Raw genomic sequence first — 17,231 nt, 5'->3', positions numbered from 1 at the left:
CATCCGTTCTTGAGAGAGGTATAGGAACCAGCTGATGTTTGTGATGAGCCGAGCGTGCTGCTTCATCTGCGCTGTCGTTGCCGACAATTCCACAATGGCTCGGCAACCATTGAAATACAATATCGTGTCCTTCTTCGAGAGCGTGATGGTGAGCGTACCTAATTTCGTGCACTAGCTGCTCGTGTAACGCTTGTCATAGGGAAAACTGCAGAGTTTGTAGAGCTGCTTTAGAATCACTGAAAATGGCCCAACGATTTGGAGGCTGCTGGAGCACGTAATTGAGTGCACCTTGAAGAGCCGCAAGTTCTGCGGTTGTAGACGTGGTGTTGTGCGAGTATTTAAATTGCAAAGTGACGGCGTCCGATGGAATAACTACTGCTCCGGTAGAGCTGTTGGAAATGCTGGAACCGTCCGTATAAATGTGTATGCGGTCAAAATAATACTCGTTGATGACAAGCAGAGACAATTGCTTCAGGGCTAGTGTTGAGAAGTCTGCCTTTTTGCTAATCCCAGGAACTGAGAGGCACACGTGAATTCGCCGGAGGCACCACCATGCCGATGTTGGGCGTTTCGCAGGCTTGAAGCCAGATGGTATGGAGGCGTGATGTCTTGTCACAATACTACAGAATGTAGCCTGTGGTCTTCGCAATGGCAAATCGGCTAAATGATGGGATGGTAGCCGTGAAATGTGTCGAATGTGCGCTCTTAGCGTCTCACCGACGATATGAGTGGTGATCGGGTGCTCCTGTGCAATGACAATTGTTGCAGCTGTCGATGAACATCTCGGGAGGCCAAGACATGTCCGAAGTGCTTGGGCTTGTACGCTCTGTAGTGCAAGGATATTAGTCTTGCATGTATTGGACAAGACAGGAAGACTGTATCGCAGGAATCCGAGAAAAAGTGCCGTGTATAGCTGTAACATGGAGTGCACGGATGGTCCCCACGATTTTCCAGCTACGAATTTAAACATATTCTCAATACAAATGAGTTTTTTCTTCATGTAGGAGACATGGGGACTCCAAGTGAGGTCGCGATCCACAATAACGCCCAAGAACCTGTGAGTTTTCTTGTACTCAATTGACTGGCCCTCGATACACACCGGGTAGAAATACATCGGTCGTCGTGTAAATGCCACTAGTGCACATTTTTCTCCGGATATCGTCAGGCCTTGTCGGCGAAGGTATGCCGCTGTCAGGGTTGCCGCTTTCTGTACTCTGGCGCGCACTTGTGGCCTTGTCACGCCGGACGCCCAGATGCAAATATCGTCTGCATAGAGCGAGACATTAGCCGTCTGTGGTAGCGTTTCGGCGAGCCCCACTAGAACAAGATTGAAAAGAGTAGGGCTCAACACTCCGCCTTGTGGGACACCACGACTGGAGATATATCTATTTGTCGGCCCATCTTCAGTTAGGACAAACACAGATCTCCGTGATAGATAACTCCTAATCCACCTAAAGACGTGACCTCCAAGTTCTGCAGCCTCAAGAGCTTGGAGGATGGCTTCGTGGGTTACATTGTCGTAGGCACCTTTTACATCTAAGAAGAGTGCCACAGAGAGGCGCTTCAGAGCTTTTTGTTGTTGCACGGAGGTCACAAGATCAATGACGCTGTCAATTGAAGACCGTCCACGTCGAAAGCCAGCCATAGCCTCAGGGTAAATGTCATAGTATTCGAGGTACCATTCCATACGTGTTAGTAACATCCTCTCCATGACCTTACCGATGCAACTCGCAAGTGCAATCGGGCAGTACGATGTAATGTTCAGCGGAGACTTCCCAGGCTTCAGTAGAGGCACCAGTCGGCTACACTTCCAATCGTCGGGGACTATGCCGTCATGCCAAGATTGATTAAAGATATCCAGAAGATAGCATTGTGCTGTTGAACCTAGGTGCCTTAAGGCAGCGTACGTCACCCCATCAGGACCGGGCGATGACGACCGCCTGCACGCAACCAAGGCCGCTCTTCCATAGAGAAAGGCATTTCCATGCTTTGATCTCTCGCAACGGGAACGTCATGTAGCGAGGAGTCAACCAGCAGAACGACGTCGCCAGCAACGTTCGCACAAAAATCTTCCGCGACCTCAAGCTCTAGACGACCTTGATGTAGAGCCAGCGCTGTGAAGGGACGACGTTGTTGTGGAAGTGAGCGAAGGCCCTGGAGAGTTCTCCACACCGGTGATAACGGCTTGCGAGGGTCCAGCGATTCGCAAAAGGTCTTCCATCGTTGATTCTGAAGTTTGATCATCTGACGATGAACTTTCTTCTGAATGCGTCAGGCTTCCCTCAAGTCATAAATAGACTTAGTACGCCTATATCGTCTCTCGGCCCGCCGGCGGATCGCCCGAAGTCTCTCCAATTCTTGGTCGAAATCTGTGCGTCTTGTAGATCTTGCATATGTCCGCGTAGAAGCCTGTAGCGTTTGTATGATCATGTCTTCAAGGGGGTCGGGATGTTCATGTTTGCACTTTTCCTCGATCGAAACGCGGTACACTTGCCAGTCTATCTGTCTTGAGAGCACAGGGGAAATAAAGTTGTCAAGGCCTCTGATAGTCACGTACGTAGGTATATGGTCGCTGCCATGAGTTTCAATGTCTGTGAACCATTGAACCTTTGAACTTAAACTATGCGACACTAATGTCAAGTCCAAACAGCTGCTGTAAGTCACTCCTCGTAGATAAGTCGGGCTGCCGTCGTTCAAAACTCTCAGTCCATGCTCGGCAGCGAGATCCACTAGACTCGTGCCTCGTTGATTTGTCCTGAAGCTTCCCCAGAGTGGATGGTGAGCGTTAAAGTCACCCATGATTATCCAAGGGCCTGGAGTGTTTGTGAGTATGTCGTTTAGTCTCTGTCGATCAAGTCGACGTGATGGGCATATGTAGGCGCCTATAAGCGTAAATGAAACTTTCTTCTTTTTAACACGGAGACACACGTATTGATTGTCGTTGTGAGGCTGCACTAATTGGTGAACATACGTGAGCTCCTTGCGGATATACACAGCAACTTGACTGCGTTCAATGCATGACGAAGAAACAAATGATTCGTAGCCCGACAGTCGAATTGTCTTTGAAAAATGAGGTTCACAAATTATGAGAATGGGGAACTTGTTTTCAAAAACAAATTGACGAAATTCTGACATCCGTGACTGCAGACCTCTGGCGTTCCATTGAAGTATGGAAGCGCACTTGACTTTCTCCCGGAATGGCCGCAGTGGTTGTGGATGGCAAGCCATCTTCTTACTGTAGACCCGCAAGTACTGGTTCAAGGGAATCCAGCACTTGCAGTGCTCATTTGGTGGATGGCGTTTGTATATTATTCAGGAGTGTGTGGATAACACTCACCAACGACCTCAGCAATGCAACGACCTGGACATCTTGCGCCTGGACATCTTGCGTTCATCTGTTGCCGAAGTAGCGCTTGGCGGTAGTCGATGCTGTCGCTCCGCGGTGAAGTGTGCCTGTGGTAGTGCTGGCCAAGCAGCGTCAGATTCTCTTCTCTTAGCCTCGGTATTCTTCTGACCATGTAGGTGTAGGGTACTTGGTGGTGGCGGCGGTGGCGGTGGCGTAATGGAACGCTCTGGAGGTAAAACAGCACTTTTTTTTTTCTTGGATGCGTGCCGTCGACGAGAACGTCGTCTTCTAACAGTCGTTATCGCTTCCGTCCGTGATGAGCCGTCCTTCACCATTTGTTTCAAAATTCTCTTCTCCTTCTTGATTAGCGGGCAGTTTTTTGAAGATGCATCATGATCTCCATTGCAGTTTCTGCATTTCAAAGTAGTCGCCTTGCAAAACTCTGCTGTATGGGGTTCGGCGCAGCGCGGGCAAGCTAACTTGTTGTTACATACGCCGCTGACGTGGCCCATTCTCAGACACTTGTGGCACTGAAGAGGTCTGGGAATATAGGCTCGAACGACATGACGAAACAGACCAACCTTCACATGTCAAGGAAGACAGTCGCCTTTGAAGATCACCTTGAGGCAACGGGAGTTCCCTATTCGGCAAACTTGCAATATGTCCGTGGCGTCAGTAGCTGGCTTGACGAGGATAGGAAGGTCAGCATTCGGTATACAGGCGTCGACATCATAGATGACGCCCGTTATCGTGCCTCGGTCCTGCGGGATGTAAGCGCGGACTCTGATGTCGCCAAGCTCCGTAACGGTTCGCAACGTATGTAAAGCTGCCGGGTGCTCGACGTCTATGGCCGCGACGTTCTTGCGGGGATTAATGCGAATGTCCTTTATCTCATTCGGCACGAGGGATTCAAGTCGTGCCGAGATGAGTTGCCGATTCATGCTCCTCAGGTTGTCCGAAGGATCAACGGGAACAAATAGTATAGTCTGGCGTGGCGGACCACAGGAAGTCTTCAATGTTGAAGTACTTCCTGGCGAAGACCCACCGAGGATCCTCCTCTTCACCTTGCGCTTCGCCACAGGGACGAAGCCGTCGTCGCTGTCATCGCTACTCGCCGTATACAGTTCAGTGCTGTCGCTGGCAGTGTCATCATCTCGGCTGTTCCGCTTCCTTGAGGCCGATGTCGAAGGCAATGCCAGGTCGGGACTACGTACAACGGGGTCAGGATCCATCGCCGCCCGCAGGAGAGCGATGATCCCCGAAATACATAAAAAATCACAAACTCAGGAGACAGAAAGAGCAGCGTTCCACAGGAGACGACGATTTTGTACAAACATACTGAGTCGTTAGAGTAGGTCCTTCTGATCATTAATTGACGCATCTAAGCGCTCCATGTAAAGCGTGTAATTTATTATAAGGTTTTAAAAAGGTACATCGCTACCCATCTCAGCACGCCAGCTCGAGCTGGTTGCCTAAGGCCAAGCGTTTTCAGCCGTCCCTGACCAAGTGACGCCTTTTGACCATAACACGTAGCTCAGGAAAGACCTTTATCGATAGCATTTCTAGATATTAAAGGAGCTTCTGACAACGTAGACAGGGAATTCTTAAGGGATATTCTTCAGCACGAAGGCATAGATGACGATTTCGTGGAGCTGCTGAAGGAGATATATAGAGACAACGAAGTACAAGTGGTATGAGAAGGTCGAAAAGGTAGTGAAATGGTGAGAATTCACCAAAGATTGAAGCAAGGATGCCCTCTGTCACCATTGTTATTCACGCTTTACGTTTAAGGGTATAGAAAAACGACTGGAAAACAACGAATTAGGTTTTTATTTATCCTACATGCGTAATGGACAAATGGTGCAACAGAAGGTCCCTGGACTTAAGTACACAGATGACATTCTGCTATTATCGGACAATAAAAAAGATTTACAGATACTTGCGAATATCTGTGGGAATGCAGCGAGAAATCTAGGCCTTAAGTTTAGCACAGAGAAATTAGGAATTATGATCTTTAATGAAGAGACGAGTAACTTCGTGGTGTCGATTCAACAGCAAGTAATATCCATAGTGAAGCAATATAAGTACCTCGGCGTACACATAAACGAAGGAAAGAATTACTCAAGCAACGACCAAGATAATCTGAAAATAAAGGGGAAGCGGAATGCAGCAATAATGAAACACAGAGCACTGTGGGGCCACAATAAGTATGAGGCGGTGCGTGGAATCTGGAAAGGAGTAATGGTGCCAGCGCTAACATTCGCAAATGCTATTCTATGCTTAAAATCGGATATCTTGTCGAGTTTGGAAGTTAACCAAAGATCAGTAGGCCGGTTGGCTTTGGGAGCCCACGGTAATACCACAAATGAGGCAGTACAGGGTGACATGGGCTGGGCCTCTTTTGAAGTCGGAGAAGCACAGAGCAAAATTAGTTTTGAAGAAAGGCTCAGGAACATGGATGAAAATAAATGGGCGGCTAATGTGCACAAGTATCTCTACATGAAAAGCGTGGACACAGAATGGAGGAAGAGGTCAAGGAAGTTGGCAACCAAGTACAGGATAATCGAAACTGTAAGTAGACAACCAGGAGTCATCAGAAAGAAAGTGAGAGAAATAGAGACCGGTGAATTAGATGCAAAGAATGGAAACGAAAAGGACAATGGAGATTTACAAGAATGAGAAGAAAGAAATTAGAAGGGAAAATCTACGATAACACAAAGGGCAGTGCCTTGCTATTTGAGGCTCGAGCTGGTTGCCTAAGGACCAAAACATACCGGAGCAAATATTCGGAGCTAGATGAGGCATGTGTATGCTGTAGTAAAGATCGAGTGACCACTCAGCACATCCTAATGGAATGCGACGGGATCCACCCAGCGAGAACCGTAGGTAGCGTGCGACTCCCAGAAGCACTTGGGTTTAAAGTGGAAGGAAACATAAACTGATCAGCCATAGAGATAAGCAAGAGACAATTAGAGTACTGGTGGAAAAAAAGCAGGGAAAAGATGGATATGATCTTTTAAAATCATAGGTAGCGGTACAAGGTGGTTGTTGTTGCCTCAAAGGTAAATTTTTGAAAAAGAATAATGTGAAGTATACAAAAATGCTAGATAAAGAGCCTACCTGATTAAATCAAGCAGGCTAGGTGACTGTTTGTTGCCGCCCTGTTTCAAAGGGGATGCCAATAAATCATCAATTCATCATCATCATCACGTCAGTAGGGCCAGCTATCCGATTGGCTGCCCAGGGCGCGTCATCGATAATTTTTCCAACATTATGGTGAACAAATGTTGTTCGTAATAGTTTAGATGGTAGTTAATTTGTTTCTATAAAAAAGTTGTCGCAGTTTCACCCGAAAGGCGAAGCATCAATTGCGATAGCAACTTAGTAGAGAGCTATACGGAGTAAGGATAGTAGTTTTATCCGCTGTACAAACTTGGACATGCAGCAGCACCGGCAACACACAGCACTGTTGTCGACGCCGTCGGCGTTTTGCCCGCGTTCGCACAAAATGCGTGCGGCGTTGGTGACTGTTGCCGGAGCATAAATAGGCACTTGGTGCCGCAGCTAAACGTCGCCTCCCTTCCCTGCCCCCCCCCCCCCCTCCACCCCTCCTCCACGGCCTTTCGTGCGTCAGAAGAAGGCGCGTTTGCTCTACATATATGGTGATTGTAAAGGAGGAAAGAGACGCGTATACTTCTGCAGCCCTTAAGGGAGCACGGCACAGAACGCGCGTTTGTTCTCCGCCGTGCGTTCACTCCCCGTGAAAGCACGCGTCCCTCGCCCGCTTTCACTCGCACATACAGCGTTCGGCGGCGCGCGGCGACGATTTCATCTCCATTGACGTCATACGGAACCTCACGGCGACGGCGACGGCGACGCCGACGGCAGAAATCTGCTTTGGAGTGTCCATATAATTGCTATCGCAATAAAAGAAAGTAACAGATATAGAATGCACAAGGACATGTATCACTACACTCAGTGGCGCACCGGCGGGGGGGATTTGGGGGTTGTAACTCCCCCCTGACGCCGACCTAAACCCCCCTTTTTAACCCCGTTTCTTTCCTTGCGCATTTGAGTACTGCAACTAAGATGTAAGACGCGCAATCGTCTGCACACTCGCAAAAAGCGCATTTTTTTTTTTTACAATGTCCCGTGAAGAAATTGAAAGTGTGCTGTTTAGATGGTATAGTAAGCGAATGTGTCAAAGTTTATGCAGCGTATAAAACTACTATCTCTACTCCGAATAGCTCTCTACTAATTTGCTATCGCAATTGATGCTTCGCTTTGCGGGCAAACCTGCAACAATTATTTTTTTTTTTTTTTTTCGCGAGCAACATATGGTTCGCCCTTGTTGCGTTGTGGGCTGCAAACCTAGCGATCGGTGACATGTCAAGCTACGACATCGTGCCCCGCTGTACAGTGCCTAGAAAGTATATTCTAGGCACTGTACCCGCTGCAAGGCAGCAGACGCCCGCTGCGTCATTCCGTCTTGTAAAAAGCCCAGCAGCGGAAGTTTCGGTTGTGGTACGAAAAGCTCAGGCGCTAAAGAAAAGACCCGCGTTTTGGTCGCAGAGTTGATTCTGATGTATATATTAAAAATAAATAAGCGCAAAGATTGCAATGTTCTTGAAATCATCATAAAAAAATGTGATGTGCATCGCACACGCCGCGAGCGCCAACGCGCCGGTGTGTTTGACAAAACCGAAACCACGTGTTCTGCGCACGTGTGCGCACCGCGCGGTAGTACTCGTTTAAATCCTGTTTCATCGGTGTTGTCAGTCCTGTCGCTGGGAGTTCTGTGATTTACCTAAGCATATCTGGGTGGTGCATTTACGAGCATTGCTGCGTGTCGTGTGTGCACTTTGTGTGACAGCTACGCTGCAGGGAGTGTTTCGCCTCAACTCCGAGTTCCTGACGGGACTATGCTTGCCCCATCCGAGGACGAGCTTAGCTTCGGCTGGCAGTGCTTTCGTGACGTTTCCGCTTCCACTGGAGACACTGTAGTGTTGCGAAGCGACCTAGGGAGTGAAGAAAACGCTTCCGAGTGGGTCAAGCGGTACAGTGAAGCGACGGATCGTGGATCGTCTACAACACACAAAAAGAAGGCAGATGCCAAAAGTGAGTTTTGTTGTGTCATGCTATCTTTATAAACGAAGCTTTAACATGCAGAAGGTGGACTTAAAGGACGCTAAGAACTTTATCGCAGACCGTAGAGCCGCTAAACGGTTTCTGTACTGTGGGAGAAATGGTGTTTCTTTTTCAAATACAGATGTCATCTTGTAACATAACGTATATATTTTTCAAACACAAACTGTCAGGAGAATGAGAACAATAAAATGTGTGTTATGTTTACAACTTAAAAAGCCATCTGGAATTAAAATTAAGAAAATGCGGGCGGATGGGCTGACTTAAAAAGTGCTCATGCTCATGATTGAACCCGAGCATTTCTTAAAGAGCACATTTTGACATTGTAAATGAAGATGGTGTGTTGTGACAAAGGTGTTCGGGTTCCTTGCAGGATTGTCTGTCACAAGGTCTGGCGGTGTCATCTCCATCACCACAACAAAGTTGGTAAGAAGCGAAACACCAGCTGTATGGGAATGATAGACGTTAAGGTGAAGAAGGTAAATTATAGCACCAAGAGGAATGACGCTTACCTTCGCCGAGACCCTTCACTTTGTGCTGTGATGAAGTTGCACCTACAGCACAACCATCCAATTGAGAGTGCTGCTGCTCTGCGTTTGCTGCGTTGTAATGACGAAACGAAAGCACTATTTGAAGAATATTTCTCCGCTGGTCTGACTCCTGCTGAAGCCATACGCCTGCATGAGAGCACGCTGTCAGTGGAAGGAGATGCGGCAAGCCTCGTCCGACTGGCTAGTGGTGCTTTGAATCCAACAAAGAGGGCTGTGTACTACCTCTATGAAAAGTGGCGGCAGGAACATTACGGTACAGTGTGTGACCCTTTCACAAAGCTTCAGAAGAAAATACCCGGCTATGCAGCACTAGGTGAGGAGACAAAAATTTCACCATAGCTTTGTGTCAGTTGCCAGAATTCTGTAGTGACCTTTCTGCTATCACAAGACAATGTGCTGTTGCTCTTTGCAGTTTATTTTGTGCCTTCTTGTGCCAACCAGCAATGCAAATCTGAAGGCTGTGCATATGTTTCTCTCCTGGTTGCTTTGATGTGGTAGCCATCATACAAAAACAAATTCTGGGCTCTTAAAGAAAGAACAGTTGATTGGAACTCCTGTTGGGCAAAAACCTTGCCTACAAAACCACACAAGGGGTGTGGAAGCAACACCATAGTTATTTAACATGCTGCAATGTGCTTGTTCACTGCCTCGCTCACTGTAAACACTTTGTGAACTACATTACCATGTAATTGTTTTGATTCAGAGACTGCACTCGGGAAATACTTCTTGTAATGTAGTCACAATGAAGCAAAAGACAGTGAGCCACCCAAAGTTAGCATTTCGTTCACGGAGAATTGTCACTGACATTGCATTACAAAAATGTGCGCACTCACAGGCGCATTCCACTTTTTTTTCCCTGCGTATTGGAGATAATTTTGAAACTAAAGGGCTATACAGTATTTTGCTTATGAAGTGTAGAAATCTGTTACTGCAGCTATCATATCTTCTGTAGGTTCTCAAGTGCAGACTGACTGAAAGTAGCTAAAGCCCAGATTTTTTCAACAGTTTCCATTTAATTGCAAGCAACATCTTCTGTTCCTTATTCAAAGTTGTGCTCCATGAAAGACTTGCTGTGCTTTCCTCTTATTGTGCCATGCTAAAAATTTTTTTTCTTTGCGCAGAAGCTGACGTCACAGTGAACACTACCCCTCTGCTTTCTAAGGAAGGCCGATATGAGCTCGGAAAGCTTGCGCTAGGGGACAGATGGCCCTAGTATAGGGTTTTTTGAGGGCCTCCATGAAACAGCTGCACAGCCAGCAGACACAGCATGCATGGATACAATTCCAGACTGCTTGGATGGTCCAGAGGCAGCCTCTACACAAATGCAGCATGGGCTTCCAAGAAGCTCGGAAGCTTCAGCAGTACAACTAGTGAGCCAGGTTCGTGTTGCATGTTTGTAAGGTAAACTCTGATGACTGTAGTGATCACATGCTCTACCTATGATAACTAGAGTTTACTGAAGTCCATGGTAACTGTACTAGTAAGATGACAAATAGTATAGAACTAGGTACACTCAATATTTTCTTCCAGATACAGGCAAACCTCGATGTAACAAACCTATATATAACGAATTATCAGGTATAGAGAAGTACTATCAGGTATAGTGAAGGTATTTCATTTACAGTGCTTTAGTTTATTGTGTTCTACTGCTAAATCAAAAGCAACAATATAAGATCTGACATGGTATCAGTTCTAATGAAGCAAATTTCTGCTTAGACATAGCTCAAAATACTGTCCAAGCCAACAGCAAAAAGGAGAAATGTCCAATAAAGTAACATTAAATGTGCTCCTTCCTTTTTATTCAAATAAATGGGTTGCAATCTGGAGGAACAGTCTTGATGAGCTTAAACAATTTCCTTTTTCTGCTCCACGTTTCTTGATGAAAACTGAGGGTGCATATGTTTGTATCAAGGTAAAAGTTTTGCAATTGAACAGTTTTGTGTCATAGCATTTGTTCGCACTTGTAATTATGGAGAAAGCTGAAAGGTATGTGCTAAATATGCGGGAGTGTTCTTCACGCGGCATCTACATCAAATATTCCTTGTGTAGCCAGATGCTATATATGATATCTGAGTTGAGAAAAAAAATTCGACTTACCCAATGCAATCAAACCCACTTATAACGATACCGGTTTTAACAATATATCGGTTATAACAATGAGAAGCTGCTGCATCACTAACTTTTATATGTTTTCTATGGTGAAATAACCCACTTACTACAATGCCTCCGTGCCGGATTATCGGTTATCACACTGAAGTCTGGCTACTAGGTGTGCATGCCGAAAGGTAATGGAATGCGACATCCTTGAAAAGAAAAAAAGAAATTCGAGCCTCTTCACACCGCCATGTGCTGTTTTCCAGCCTTCTTCACATTGCCAGCCTCGCGTGCCTCCCTCCCATCTCCCTTCCGCCCCTCCGAACACGAATGGGCTGCGCCCATAGCTCTACAGTGCGCCACCTTCGAAACACGAATGGACCATACCAACTGCGTTGACATCGCAAGTTGGTTCTTTATTCTATGGCCCCTCATTCCTGCGCAGTTCTGCCAATGGATTAAGTCACTCGTGCTCATCTTTGTTGGTTGCATATAAGTCGTTCCTGGCCACGGTGGTTTCTCAGCCTCGTTTGACTTACCACCGAAACGGAAGATGGCTGATTCGCCCGCTGATCATCAGCAATGCACGACGTTGCCGATGAAAAAAAAGCGCACTGTTATAGATTTGGAAATCGAGTGCTTCAAAGGTGATCGTCGCGAACGTGCTTGCATCAGATAGTGACGGCGATGACATGGTAGGGCAGGCTGCCTCAATATTGTCCTCGCTAAGACCCTCCAGTTGATTTAGTCGTTTTTCACGAGGGACCTTCTGTTGCACTACGTGGAGCACCTGGATGTCTTGGAGAAGGATGTCGGCAAGCTTCGCGTGAAGCTAGCAAAGCTGATGGACGTGGTGTTTTCTTGCGCAAGCCAGTGAGAAATACGTGGCGAGATGCTTGTGGCGATCTTCCCCCAGCGTTTCTTCTGGATTTCTCAAGCTGAGAGGCTGCCGTGGCAACCTTCTAGCATTTTTTAAAGAACCCCTTTTGGGGCTACCAAAGCGATGCCTCGGCGGAGCTTGCATGGGACGTGCCACCCGTGACCCTTCTTTGCAGTTGTTATAGCAGTGCCACTCTTGAACGCTGACAGGCGCAGCTTGCTACACACGGATCGGAGCGTGCAGGAAGCGGAGTTGAACAGTTAAACAAGTCAACGCAATCAGCAGACGAATGGAGGAAAGTGGTGGGGAGGGGCACTGGCCTCCCCACCATTATAGGTTTCTCACAACAGCTCTGCCATCCCCCTATTTTGTTTGTTTTCATGCAACCCGGTTATCGGTTATAACATTGGAATGTTTGTGGCACTTTAATATTGTCATAAGTTGGTTCGACTGTATGTCAAGATATCAAAGTTTAAGTTAACGAAAATTTACTGTATACCAATTTAAAAATCTGCTTTCAATGACCATCTCCAATAAAAACATTTTTTTAAAAATTGGAAATGGTCAGTGAAAGCAGGTTTACCAGAGAGCTAAACAATCGGCACACTGCTGCAAGATACGTATATGCATTCCAATCCAAGCAGCCTGACTTTCCGAGCGCTGCTGCTGCTGTTGTGGTCTAGCCCGCACACGCCGCTGGGTTTCATGCAACACCCCCAGGTGGTGCTCGCCTCCGCATCTCATCCAATAAGAAAATACCTTTGTTATACTGAGTTTTCATTATAAGCATGTATTTGTTACATGCTGATATTGGCGCGAAACATTTTAGATTTGCTTCATTATATCCTATATTCGTGTCCATTATATCGAAGTTTGACTGTGTTCTCTGAAAAAAACAACGAGCTCAACACAAAAATTTATTCGCCGAAAAAAGTAACTGAAAGATAATGTTAAAAATTACATTCGCCAAACAGAAGCCAGAACTTGAGATGCAAATAGAAACTGAAGAACAAAGTATGCCGAATTCTCAAAAAATGAAAACTGAAAATTTTGAGCCGGTGGGTACCTACAGCATCGTGTTCTGTCACACTCTGTCTGGCTTTGCATTCCTTTAGTCCTAGTTTCGCCTCAAAGTGCCAGGATAAGCAGTGTTGGCAGCCAGCCTCCTACATGTGCGGTGTTCTCTTACAGCGCCAACCACATTCGCAAGTTGATCTACCCACTGGAGACCGTCCTGAACGACAGCCTCGGGTGTGCCCTGTGGTTTGCCACTCGCGGTAGAGAAAATGTCTCTGGCACCGCGCCGCACCCTGGTGCTCCCTATGAGAGCCCAGCAAGGGTAAGAAGCCTTCATGCAAATAAATCAGCAATGCAGTAAAAGCTTGCTTCAGTGAAGTTGCATCAAATATGAGAATACCTTTGTTATGGCCAATATTTGTTACAATGGAACCTCGTCAATTTGAATTTCAAAGGGACGAGAAAATTATTTGAATAAAACAAAGTTCGAACAAAAGTTAGCGCCTTTAAATGTTGCACCCAATAATACGCACAGTGCTGTGCGATACAATCACCTACCTTTAACTCCGAATCAGTGGGGCTGCCTAAAAGTCCAAATAATCAGAGTCCGAAATATTGAATTCACCAGAAAATAAGTCTTTATTCCGCAAGCGGCCAGAAAAGCTGGTAAACACTTTGCTGCACGCACGTGCATGTGCTTGCTTGCAACCTAGCGAGTCTGTATTTTGACCATTGTCGTGGCTACGGACAGATGGAAGTATGGTCTGAAAATGCATTAAATCTTCATCCCCTGCAACTTAAAGGGGCCCTGAGACACTTTTCAAACTAATCATAGAATGGCCTCACTATTAAAGATGTCGTCCCACAAATGTGATGCCCGAAAAGTTTTTTAAAATCCTACTATACTCGACTTTCTGTCTTCGTCTCTGCTAGCGTGCTAGAAGCTACACAGTGGAGAATCTGAAAGGGCAATGCCCTGGCCAAAAGTTGAATGTCGCGGCAGCGAACGGGCTCGTTGCGACACCCCATGGCGGCTGTGGTAGACTATGCCACGCAACACGCAAGCCACTGCCATCTAGGAAACCGCACGCAGTGCAAAGATGAAATGATTTTACTGTCTTTTTGAGATCGCCGACATAAATATGTTTTTTATTTATTTAACTTAAAATTAGCAATTGCGTATTACTGAGAATATTCTTGCGATCGCAATATCAGCCAATAATAGCATTGGTCGGCCAACTGCTTTCGATCAGCTTTCGACGACGACATTGCGGATGCATGAGCTAGCGTCTGTTCCCTGCTGCATGCAGTGCAATAATATTTGGCCCACATGTTAACAGGAGCCTCATTAACAGATCGGCAACATTTTTTTTACTATGTTCAAGAAGTGTTTCAGGGCCCCTTTAAAAAGAGGCCAACGGCACGTTTCCTCACAACAGTCATTGTCCAACAGCTCTCTTACCTAATCGTCACTTTCTTCAACGGAGACATTGAGGGGGGAGTTGGCACCTTTAGAAGCTACTTGACGATTTCAACTGACAAAAAATGGTAATAGCAGTCGAAAAAGTTGCTGAAGACCGTGTTGGAATTTAACCCCTTAACCCTTTAACGCTGGATAGGTTAAATGCACAGCAGAAAAAAATTCTTGCGGGAAATTTAAACTTCATTTAGCCTTCGTAATCGAATGCAACCAATGTTTTGTGTGAAAGACAGAACTTTCTATTAACTTTTTGGGGTATGTCACTAATTCGCTACATCTGGCACATAGGCCAAAAAATGTTGCGCACATATTGCAAGAAAAAGAAACAAGTCTGAGGCCACTCCTTGCTTAACCTGAGCTAACCTGTTTATTTTTCGTTAAGGATGACTACATTCTTAACGAATTAGCAACACAGCCTTTGCTGATAACCTATGGCTGGTAAAAATACTGAAAACAGTTGACACTCTTGTTCAGATGGAGGTGCACATTGCACTTTGCACACACAATAAACTGTCTGTCCCTTGCACCCTGTTTGCTTGCACGGTTGGTGTGTACTGTCGACGGCGGGCCAGTGTCCGGTGCTGTCAGTGCTAAAGTGCTAATGCAAGCACAGGAAGGAGACATAACCAGGGAGAAGGGGGGTGCACACACCAAGCACATGCCTTCCTCATTACCCCGCCCCAAACTTTTTTCGTACCAGTGGCATAAAACTGCGCACCAACACCCAGATGCCCCACCCCTTTACCCCGATCATGTGCGTGCCCCTCATCCCTCGAAGAAATTTGACTACACTACAGGTGTCCACTTCGTACAACTTGTCTTCCTCCTAGGCAGATGTCGTTGCTTATATCCTCTGGGGGAAGGCGTGTGCAAAGCTCCTGCCTAATGTAAAAAGACCTAATGTCCATTCGCTGCCGTAAAACATAGCTCTTTCCAAACCTTTGGACATGTCGTCAGTCATTGAGTGCCGCAAATGCCAAATGTTCGCAAATTCGCGACACACAGTTGCCAAATTGGTAATGCAAAAATTAACTGCATTCACAAGCTCACTGCATACTCATCGTAATATCTGAGATGTAAACAGTAAAAAGAAAATTTTTCACAAAACATGTGCAAAATAGTTGACGTTACACGTGAGAGCACCTCATCGATCACGACTCCAAGCAATGGTTGCCAGCCTCCCGCTGTCACTCCTAGATGGTGCCGCATGTCACAAATTGTCTCAAATGCTTGACAACCGGCACTTGAGCCAGAAGACTTCTAATTCCCAAGGCACAGACTGCACTTATTCAGTTGGTTGTCGACAACTGGCTTAAAGGGTTAAGCATTTTAATTATTCTAAAGCGTTTTCAACCAATTTACTTCATACCTTACGCGTGCAAACTTAATTTTACCTCTTTACTAAGCAACATACAGTCAAACCTTTTCATAACAACATTGGATGTAACGAAATAATATATATAACAAAGTAAGTGAAATTCCCCTTGAAATCCCCACAGAGGTTCATATTGCAGTACATGTAATAATGGATATGTCCTCTTCAACTTCCTTATAATTAGGTTTTACTGTATATGTATTCTTACAGTGCCAACCACATTCTTAAGTTGATCTACTCACTTAAGACCGAATATGTATTTGTCATTGCCACGAATGATACAGTCGGAAATGAGGAAGATGTTTTACAGTGTTTCAAATTCAACTATGCTGCAAAGCAAAGTTCGGCATCAAACAACACTTTTCACCCATTCTTCTCCTGCTAAGGCATGCCACAAAGTGTCTGACATTTCACGAAGCAAGGAACGATGCACAGAGCTTTGCCACAGAGCTCCCACCATGTTTCAAAACTTCCATCCAAAAGGCGGTGAAAAATGCGGTCTTTTAGCGCTGGACAGAATACTGCCATCTATGTAGTAGAACACAAATACCTAATAAACATGGCCTTCGAACTCTGAAAAAGTGCTGCCGTCTACCTTATTTACTTGCATAATGGACACACTTTTTCCCCGAAAAATTTGTGCAAAGTTGGGGAGTGCGTTCGTCATGCGGGGCAAACTTTTGAGAGATTTCTTTCTCCACGGCCACCTCTAAAAAGTAGGAGACGCGGTACAATTCAGCATCCAACGTGCTGGATCCGAGGAGTTTTGCCGTGCTGTAGCACCGGATCAGGCGCCTGGCGTGAGTTAAAAGTAGGAGATACTTGGTACAATTTGGCGTCAGATACGATACTCGACGCGCTGGAGCAGCAACCGGATCTGAGACATTTTGCCGTGCTGTAGCACCACTGCGACAAGCTTCGCTTACCCCCATCTCCTCGACAGGGGAAGGGCTACTAATTTTTTACTTAGTCAGCGCCTGGCGTGTAACAAAAGTAGGAGACACATAGTATGGTTCAGCGTCTGATATTGCGTTCGAAACGCTGCAACGGCAGCTGGATCTGAGGCATATTGCCATGCAGAACGCCCGCCTCGGCTGCGGGTTCGATTCCCACCACCGCCGGGCACCCACTGGTTCAAACCGATACAAGTGTGCCCCGGCCTGGCGTTCGGCTTCCTTCAGGGGTGATACGCTTGGGAAAAGAGCCTGCGCCCTGAATTCCCGTCGAAACCAACGTGAGCACGGAAAAAAAGTGATGTCTGGGCCGCTCCCATGGCGGTCATTTCCCATATGGCGCCCCAAGCACCTATTGAGGTGGGGGCGCCTTCGGGTTGAGGTCAAACA

General features: G+C 46.3%; 1 long non-coding RNA gene across 1 annotated transcript; it reads left to right on the top strand.

Annotated features, from left to right (window-relative positions):
• The first annotated feature begins 8,152 nt into the window (after positions 1-8,152).
• Positions 8,153-9,556, top strand: LOC125941803 (uncharacterized). Its single transcript, XR_007464620.1, has 2 exons — positions 8,153-8,464; positions 8,865-9,556. It is a non-coding gene; the product is annotated as an uncharacterized LOC125941803 (long non-coding RNA).
• Positions 9,557-17,231: the final 7,675 nt, after the last annotated feature.

The sequence above is a fragment of the Dermacentor silvarum genome, unplaced genomic scaffold (genome assembly GCF_013339745.2).
Source record: "Dermacentor silvarum isolate Dsil-2018 unplaced genomic scaffold, BIME_Dsil_1.4 Seq34, whole genome shotgun sequence".
Classification (NCBI taxonomy): domain Eukaryota; kingdom Metazoa; phylum Arthropoda; class Arachnida; order Ixodida; family Ixodidae; genus Dermacentor; species Dermacentor silvarum.
Note: the sequence above shows the minus strand (reverse complement) of the source record. Positions and strands in the feature narration are given on the sequence as shown.